An 8,780-nucleotide genomic window follows, 5' to 3' on the forward strand; every position below is an offset into this window, starting at 1 on the left:
TTCTGTTGTTTTCCTCTATTTCTTTGCATTGATCACTGAGGAAGGCTTTCTTATCTCTTCTTGCTATTCTTTGGAACTCTGCATTCAGATGCTTATGTCTTTCCTTTTCTCCTTTGCTTTTTGCTTCTCTTCTTTTCACAGCTATTTGTAAGGCCTCCCCAGACAGCCATTTTGCTTTTTTGCATTTCTTTTCCATGGGGATGGTCTTGATCTCTCTCTCCTGTACAATGTCACAAACCTCCATCCATAGTTCATCAGGCACTCTGTCTATCAGATCTAGTCCCTTAAATCTATTTCTTACTTCCACTGTATAATCATAAGGGATTTGATTTAGGTCATATCTGAATGGTCTAGTGGTTTTCACTACTTTCTTCAATTTAAGCCTGAATTTGGCAATAAGGAGTTCATGGTCTGAGCCACAGTCAGCTCCTGGTCTTGTTTTTGCTGACTGTATAGAGCTTCTCCATCTTTGGCTGCAAGTAATATAATCAATCTGATTTCGGTGTTGACCATCTGGTGATGTCCATGTGTAGAGTCTTCTCCTGTGTTGTTGGAAGAGGGTGTTTGCTATGACCAGTGCGTTCTCTTGGCAAAAGTCTATTAGCCTTTGCCCTGCTTCATTCCGTATTCCAAGGCCAAATTTGCCTGTTACCTCAGGTGTTTCTTGACTTCCTACTTTTGCATTCCAGTCTCTTATAATGAAAAGGACATCTTTTTTGGGTGTTAGTTTTAAAAGGTCTTGTAGGTCTTCATAGAACCGTTCAACATCAGCTTTTCAGCGTTACTGGTTGGGGCATAGGCTTGGATTACTGTGATATTGAATGGTTTGCCTTGGAAACAAACAGAGATCATTCTGTCATTTTTGAGATTGCATCCAAGCAGTGCATTTGGGACTCTTTTGTTGACCATGATGGCTACTCCATTTCTTCTAAGGGATTCCTGCCCACAGTAGTAGATATAATGGTCATTTGAGTTAAATTCACACATTCCAGTCCATTTTAGTTCGCTAATACCTAGAATGTTGACATTCACTCTTGCCATCTCCTATTTGACCACTTCCAATTTGCCTTGATTCATGGACCTAACATTCTAGGTTCCTATGCAATATTGCTCCTTACAGCATCAAACCTTGCTTCTATCACCAGTCACATCCACAACTGGGTATTGTTTTTGCTTTGGCTCCATCCCTTCATTCTTTCTGGAGTTATTTCTCCACTGATCTCCAGTACATATTGGGCACCTACCGACCTGGGGAGTTCCTCTTTCAGTATCCTATCATTTTGCCTTTTCATACTGTTCATGGGGTTCTCAAGGCTCAGCTTAACATGTGTCATATCAGTGTCAGAAAAATTTCCTCTAGCTGGGGCAAGGAAATAGCACAGACCTCAAGGTTGCACTGAGGCTCTCATGCATGCACACGAAAAGCCAAAATGAAACAAAATGAAAAGCAAAGACTCGAGCTTCCTTTGGTGACTCAGTGGTAAAGAATCTGCCTGCCAATGCAGGAGACATAGGTTCAACCCCTGGTCTGGGAAGATCCCACATGCTGCGGAACGACTAAACCTGTGAGCCACAACTATTGAGACTGTGCTCTAGAGTTTATGCTTCATGACAAGAGAAGCAACTGCAATGAGAAGGCTGTGCCAGTCAACTGGAAAGTAGACCCTGCTCTCCACAACTGGAGAAAAGCCCATGCAGCAATGAAGACCTAGCACAGCCAAAAATAGAATAAAGGTAAAATTATTTTATTAAAAAAGAAAGAAGACTCACAAACTTGCACTCAAGAAGACAAAAAGCAATCAGAGTTTAAGACACTGAGATTGTAAGCCTTGGATAACAGCAAAAATCTTCTTGCAAGTTATAATTCATTCTAATGTTTAAATGGATAAGAGAAGGGATGGGGTTTGGGATGGGGTGGGAAACAAAACTGAGTTAAGCTCCCGAGTTTGTCACTTAAGTAGTAGATAACCAGATTTTTCTTTAAAAGGCATGGGTTCCCTTTTCTCCAGCCACTTTGATGCAGGGAGCCACCAAAATATGGTTACCTTGACGTTGGAGAGAAATCAAAGAATTAGCCACTAGCTAAGTTTCTCCTTTTCTATTTTGGACATGGAAGCATCAGAAAGATAAATTAAACACCCCTTTTAAAAGGGCAAACTCCAGCTTGAAAAGATTTTTATAATAGGGTCGAGAGCTTCTTGCACAAATTGATTTAGGGAGGCATTATAAATGAACTAATTAAAGCAAGTGGCCCATAGTTTTGGATCATTCTTTGAAAACATATGAAAGAGGAATTTTAAATTGTCAGTTTGTACCATGGTATATACTTCTTCTGAATTTTGCTTAAATAATGCTCTGTACTGAATCTCACATAGATCACAGAACTCAACATTTCCAAAGGTGAGCTCATCTCTAGTTGTCCAGTCCTGTCTCATGTCTCAAAGACTGGCATCATCATCCACAGAGGTGGAATCCTGAGTTATTTTTGATCATTTTTCCTTTCACCACACAGAGCTGATCCACTGCCGCTGCTTTATTTTTTTTCTCTCTCTTTTTGTGGCTTGCATTGTCTTTGATCTTTGCTGTGGCCTGCAGGATCTTTAATTGTGGTATGTGAATTCTTAGTTGCAGCAAGTGGGATCCAGTTTTCTAACCAGGGTTCAAACCCAGGCCCCCTGCATTGGGAGTGGGGAGTCTTAGCCACTGGACCACCAGGGATGTCCCCATCCACTGCTCCTTGACAGTGATCTTTTTTTCTCGAATCTCCTGTTGCCCCATCAGCTCAGTTAATTCAGTCACTCAGTTGTGTCCGACTGTGACCCCATGGACTGCAGCACGCCAGGCTTCCCCGTCCATTACCAACTCCCAGAGCTTACTCAAATTCATGTTGCTGATTTACTTATTCAAGCACATGATTACCCAGCTAGGTCTTCTCAGCTGCCGTGCTTCATCTTCACTCGTTTTCTTCTACCAACTCAATGCAGAAAGACTTTTCAAGTGAAAATCTGATAGATGGCACTCTGTAGCTTAAAACAGACTAAGGAATGCCTGTAACAATAAAGTGGGCTTCCTTTGTGGCTCAGCTGGTAAACAAATCTGCCTGCAATGCGGGAGACTTGGATTCGATCCCTGGGTTGGGAAGATCCCCTGGAGAAGGGAAAGGCTACCCACTCCAGGATTCTGGCCTGGAGAATTGCATGGACTGTATAGTCCATGGTGTCGCAGTCGAACCCAACTGAGCAACTTGAACTTTCGCTTTCATAGCAATAAAATAAATTCTAACTTCTTTAAGACTATGGGCAACGTTATCCATAAATCTGACCCATGTTCATCTCTTCATGTCAATCCCCTGTACAATCCCTTTCTAAGTATGCTGTGTAATGAAAAAAATGACAAATCTAGAATGAGTGGTCAGTTGTATTGTTTTAGTTTTTATGACTTTTTCACAGGTACACAGAGATAGAAAGCGATATATATGTATCTGCATATTGGCTTCCTTCAACCCAAACTTTTATTTTCTTGTCTAGATTTCCACTGAAATCTCCATTAGTGTCAATCAAAAATGTCAATCCACTAAATATATACCAGTTAGTCAGCAGGATAATGAGTGCTAGGAATTTAACTTCTTACAGCAATTACCATCAATTTGCAGTTTGAAAGAATGAAAAATCTGAGAATTGTATAGCGGAATACATTATGATAAGACACTGAAATGACAACAGGTTGTGATTAAGTGAGGTCCTCACAATTCTGTTAATTTTCAGTATACTAGGGCTTACTTTGCATACTAGATATATTTTATACCCAATTTAATTATCAGAAAGTAAGTTTGTCTCCCACCGTTCTAAATAAAAATGAGTAAGTTTCAAATTGCGCATGCTCTGTGTTCAAGAGAAGAAGACCTCAAGGCACATAGACTTGTGCCTAGAGGCAACCACTCAGAAAGCAACTGATTAGGGCACTCAATTCCCACTAAATTATTCAGAATCTCTAATGGAAATCAGATCCAACGCTTCCTGGTGTGGAGCAGCCCGTCTTGGTTACCCAATATTCAGCTAGCTACTCAAGAGCTTTTGAGAACAATAAAGTAAAAGGTAAAATATATTTTAATGGTGTTCACAGTCTCTTGGGTGATTTCTTGGCATGAAGTTCCTCACTTCCTGACAGCTGCTGCCGTTGAGAAGAGACAGAGAAAGTGAAAGAAAGAAATCAATATTTAAATCTGAAACCGCCAGAAATTTCCATGAAGGGTGCCAGTACTAACTGGTTTGCGTATGTGTTTGGCCTTTCAAAAGCCCCCAGTCTTAAGAAGAGAGAAGACATTCTAAGTAAACAACTCATTAGGAATCACACCGCAAGTATGCATTATTAGCTCAGGACACCCATTTAATTTAAGGAAGAATATTCATGTGAGATTTTGTCTAGAAATCTCAATAACAGAATGAACTGTTGCATAAAGTAATGTGCCTGTTTCTCTCTCTCTCTTTTTCTCTCTCTCCCTCTCTCTCTCAACAGGAAGAGAATATTGATTTCCCAGTCTTGGCCACCAGCCCCACCTCTTCTCACTATAAGCATTGAGATGAATTGAGTTTGTGTCTCTAAAAGCACTAAGCAATCTTCAAGAAAGTACCGCTTTATAAATTAAAAAAAAAAAAAAAGCTTTTTTATTATTATTGGGTAGAAATGTTAGAGAGAAAGTTGGAGCTCTTATCAAAGGCTGTTGGTGCCCTGACATTCGCTGTCAGCTCTGAAAAGGTGGCTGTGAAACTCATTGTATCCAATCCTGGTTGGCTTAGGGCCCAGCCTACAGTGGGATTTCTGGCCAATGGCCCCGTACAGTGGGACGGCTGGCGCCTGGCCCAGGGATTAGAGAGCTTTCATTTCTTTGTCTCATTGATATTAGTCACAGAATCTCCCTTTTCATGCACAACCCAAACCCGTGCGGGGGTGGGGGGAGAGGGCAGAAGCAGAAATTGCTGCAAACTCTGAGCTCTGGTACCCCAGGAGGAAGAAGAACATTTCCAATTCCAGCTCTGTTATCCAACATCTGCATCTACTTCATTATGCACATATAGCAGGAAATGGACAGTTCAGCATATCTTTGAAAGAAAAATTGCTTTACAGATATAAGATACTGTCAGTTCAGTTCAGTTGCTCAGTCGTGTCCGACTCTTTGCAGCCCCATGGACTGCAACATGCCAGGCCTCCCTGTCCATCACCAACTCCCGGAGTTTACTCAAACTCATGTCTATTGAGTCGGTGATGACATCCAACCATCTCATCCTCTGTCGTCCCCTTCTCCTCCTCCCTTCAATCTTTCCCAGCAACAGGGTCTTTTCAAAAGAGTCAGTTCTTCACATCAGGTGGCCAAAGTATTGGAATTTCAGCTTCAGCATCAGTCCTTCCAATGAATATTCAGGACTGATTTCCTTTAGGATGGACTGGTTGGATCTCCTTGCAGTCCAAGGGACTCTCGAGAGTCTTCTCCAGCACCACAATTCAAAGGCATCAATTCTTCGGCGCTCAGCTTTCTTTATATAGTCCAACTCTCACATCCATACATGACTATGAACCGTACTGCCAGTTAGCCCTGGATAAACAAGGTTTTCAGATTCTCCAGGCTTCTTCTGCTTCCGCCTCTCCTTTCCCCTCTCCTTCTCTGTCTCTCTAATGAACTAATGACTATTCTGAAATTTCATCTCAAGGAGCAATTTTGGTAAACATAATTTGTGGCCACATTTTCTTTCATTCCTAGATGTGTGTGTGTGTGTCTGTACCCTTTGCCAAAAGACCATATGTAATATGTCATTTGTGGACAGGTTTCCTTTGATTCCTTCCTGGCTTGTGCGTGTGATTATGTATTTGTGTATAGGTGTGTGGTAGGTGCTCTGCAGAGCATCTGTACTAATATGTCCTAGAGTCACATTCTCCTTGAGTCTTGGAATATGTTCCACTGAGTTCCTCAGGCTAAACTTTGGTCTCAAATAATAATAATCGTGGTTTCAGTATTCATGCCCAATGGAAGCTGAAAGTCATTTCCAAAATAAGACTAGGACTGTACCTTGCTAAATAGTAACTGATCTTAAACCACAGAGCCCGACATATCAGAACAGGATGGCTCAGGCTCACATCCCTTTGCCTAACTCTCCTAAAAATATCTTCTGATAAAAGAAAAGAAATACTAATGTCTGAAGGACAGTCTATGCTGAGTCCGTGGACATAATCTTGCTCTTTTTCCATATACTGCAAAATTGCCGTGAGGGAGCAATTAGTTCATCTCACATACAAAATATGTATGTTTTCTGGAACCAGTTCAGTGGCAGAGGGAATTACTGAGTGAGAGAGTGAGAAAGAGAGGAAGGGAGGGAGGCAGAGAACCATAGATCAGATAGAAATGTCTCTGAAAATTTGCCGCCATCCTCATTAGAGGATTAAACTTCTGCTTCCTCAGCTCTGACAGAGTAATAATGACATCTTTCCTTATGTGTTCCTGATATACATCAAGTGAGAAAACATATGTGAAAGACTTTGTAAAACTTATAATACATAAAGAAAGAGGTATTGCTGTATGTAGTACTTGAAGGTGACAATTTTAAGAGGTAAAAGGAAAAGAAAGATGGATTTTGTTCAGATGAACACATATTAATTATGGACTTCCAAATCCCTGAAATTATATTAAAATGTCCAATCTCATACTCAGGATATCAGGAGTTTAGATCACTTGTTCTACTACTATATTTTAGAGAGACAAAGAAAAAGGTCAAACCTCACGGGTGATTTATTCAAAGTAAGAAAACGAACCAGCAGCAGGTCAAGGGGATCTGACGAGGCTCACTTTTAACCTGATATTCTTGGGTTTGCATTCCTTACAAATGACAATTCACTGTTTTGTTTTTGAAACAAAGAGTCATGAGAGAGGTGCTGGAGGTGATGGCCAGTTCATTGCCACTGTATCATCCGTCTTTATGGTGCAGGAGGAACTTGACTGAGGAACAAGTTTTGGCAAATGCATTAGAGCAGGGAAGACTTTATCGATCCAGAAAAATAGCAGGAACTCAGACATAAAGAAGCATGTTACACGCAAAGGCCACTGGGACAGCTGCCTGGCTACAATAAAAATGGATACTGGAGACAATGAGAAATGAAACACATTATGAAGGACCAAATTTTAGATAATGTCATTCAAAAACATCTTACCTGCACTGGAAAATTTTGGATTATTGAATCAAAGATTGACAAGATGACAAGTTCTTAAAAGATTTTCTTTGTTTCAGTCTTTCTCCATGCGTTATACATCTGTCAAATTAAGCTTCCTAAATACTGCATACACTGTGTCAATCTTTTTCAGAAACCCTCACGTCTCTGCAGGGTCTATCAATACAATAAAGGCAGACTCAAGAGCTGCCTCAAAGTGACTCTCGGGTCAACTCAGGTTTGCTCCCAGACCTGGTCTCTGCTTCGGCCAAAACCGCCCACAAATCACAGCCAGCATTCTTACTGGACTTTCTTAGCTGGAATAATCGCTGTGTCTGACTCTACTCCTCACATTAAAAAACAAACAAACAAACAAACAAAATTCTTCAAAATCCAATATAAATCTTTCTGTTTCTATTAAGTGTTCTCTCATTTTTCCTGACTTTGGCTGTGGGTGATTTTTCCTCTGGACTAAAGAAAAAGCCCTTCATTATAAACCCATGCACATCTGCCAGTCATGCCATATGTGTAACTTCTTGGAGGACAGGGCGCGTGTCTTTCATTGTGGCTCTGTCTTTGTGTGCCCCCAGCATAAGTACTGCCCTGGTCTTGAAGCAGAATCTGAAGCTTGACTACTCAGGCACCTATACACTGCACACATCCTTCCTGGTTGACTATCAACCAAATACCTATTAATAATAGGGGTGAGCAATCTAATTTGGGAAATGAGCAAAGAAAAAAAATGATTTCTTAAAATTAAGTGGTCTACTTTTGAAAGTCTTAAGATACAGCTTTTATTTAAGGGATGTTTATATTTAAAGGACTTGTTACTTCATGACATATTTCCTTTATACATGGATCTAGAGCCAATTTAATGCAGTGTCTGGCCCAGATTTTAACACAGTGATTTTAAAGATTCTTTACCAATTTAGCGAATGGTGATATAGTGTTTGTTAATAACCAAGCAGTGTTCTAGACATATTAAAAGCTTAATTTCCTTTGCAAACTTGCGTGGCAGGCACTGTTATTATCCTTACTTTTCAAATGGTAAACCAAGGCATGCGCGCATGCTCAGTGGCTAAGTCATGTCTGATTCTTTGTGACTGCAGGGACTGTAGCCTGCTAGGCTCCTCTGTCCATGGGATTTTCCAGGCAAGAATACTGGAGTGGGTTGCCATTTCCTTCTCTAGGGGATCTTCCTGACCCAGGATCGAACCAGTCTTCTGAACTGGCAGGTGGATTCTTTACCACTGAGCCACCTGGAAAGCCCAAACCAAGGCACAGAGGGCTTAAATAAGTTACTAAAGGTCACACAGTCAGTCAGTGAAAGTCCCAGGTTTGGAACCAGTTACTCTGATTAGAGTCAATGTTATTAACCACTACACCTAAAGACCTTATTATTTGATTTTGTAAAAAATTTTCTTGAGGTCCATTTCAGAATTTTAATTATATACAGAATTTTAATTATATAAAGTGTACCCATGCTAAGTGTATAGTTTGAAGATTTTTAATAAATGTGTATTTTCATGTAACCACATCGATAGATTATTTGGTGGTTCTTCTATCAACCTCTCCCACCCTGTATT

Source organism: Bos mutus, chromosome 4 (genome assembly GCF_027580195.1).
Source record: "Bos mutus isolate GX-2022 chromosome 4, NWIPB_WYAK_1.1, whole genome shotgun sequence".
In the NCBI taxonomy this organism is placed as follows: domain Eukaryota; kingdom Metazoa; phylum Chordata; class Mammalia; order Artiodactyla; family Bovidae; genus Bos; species Bos mutus.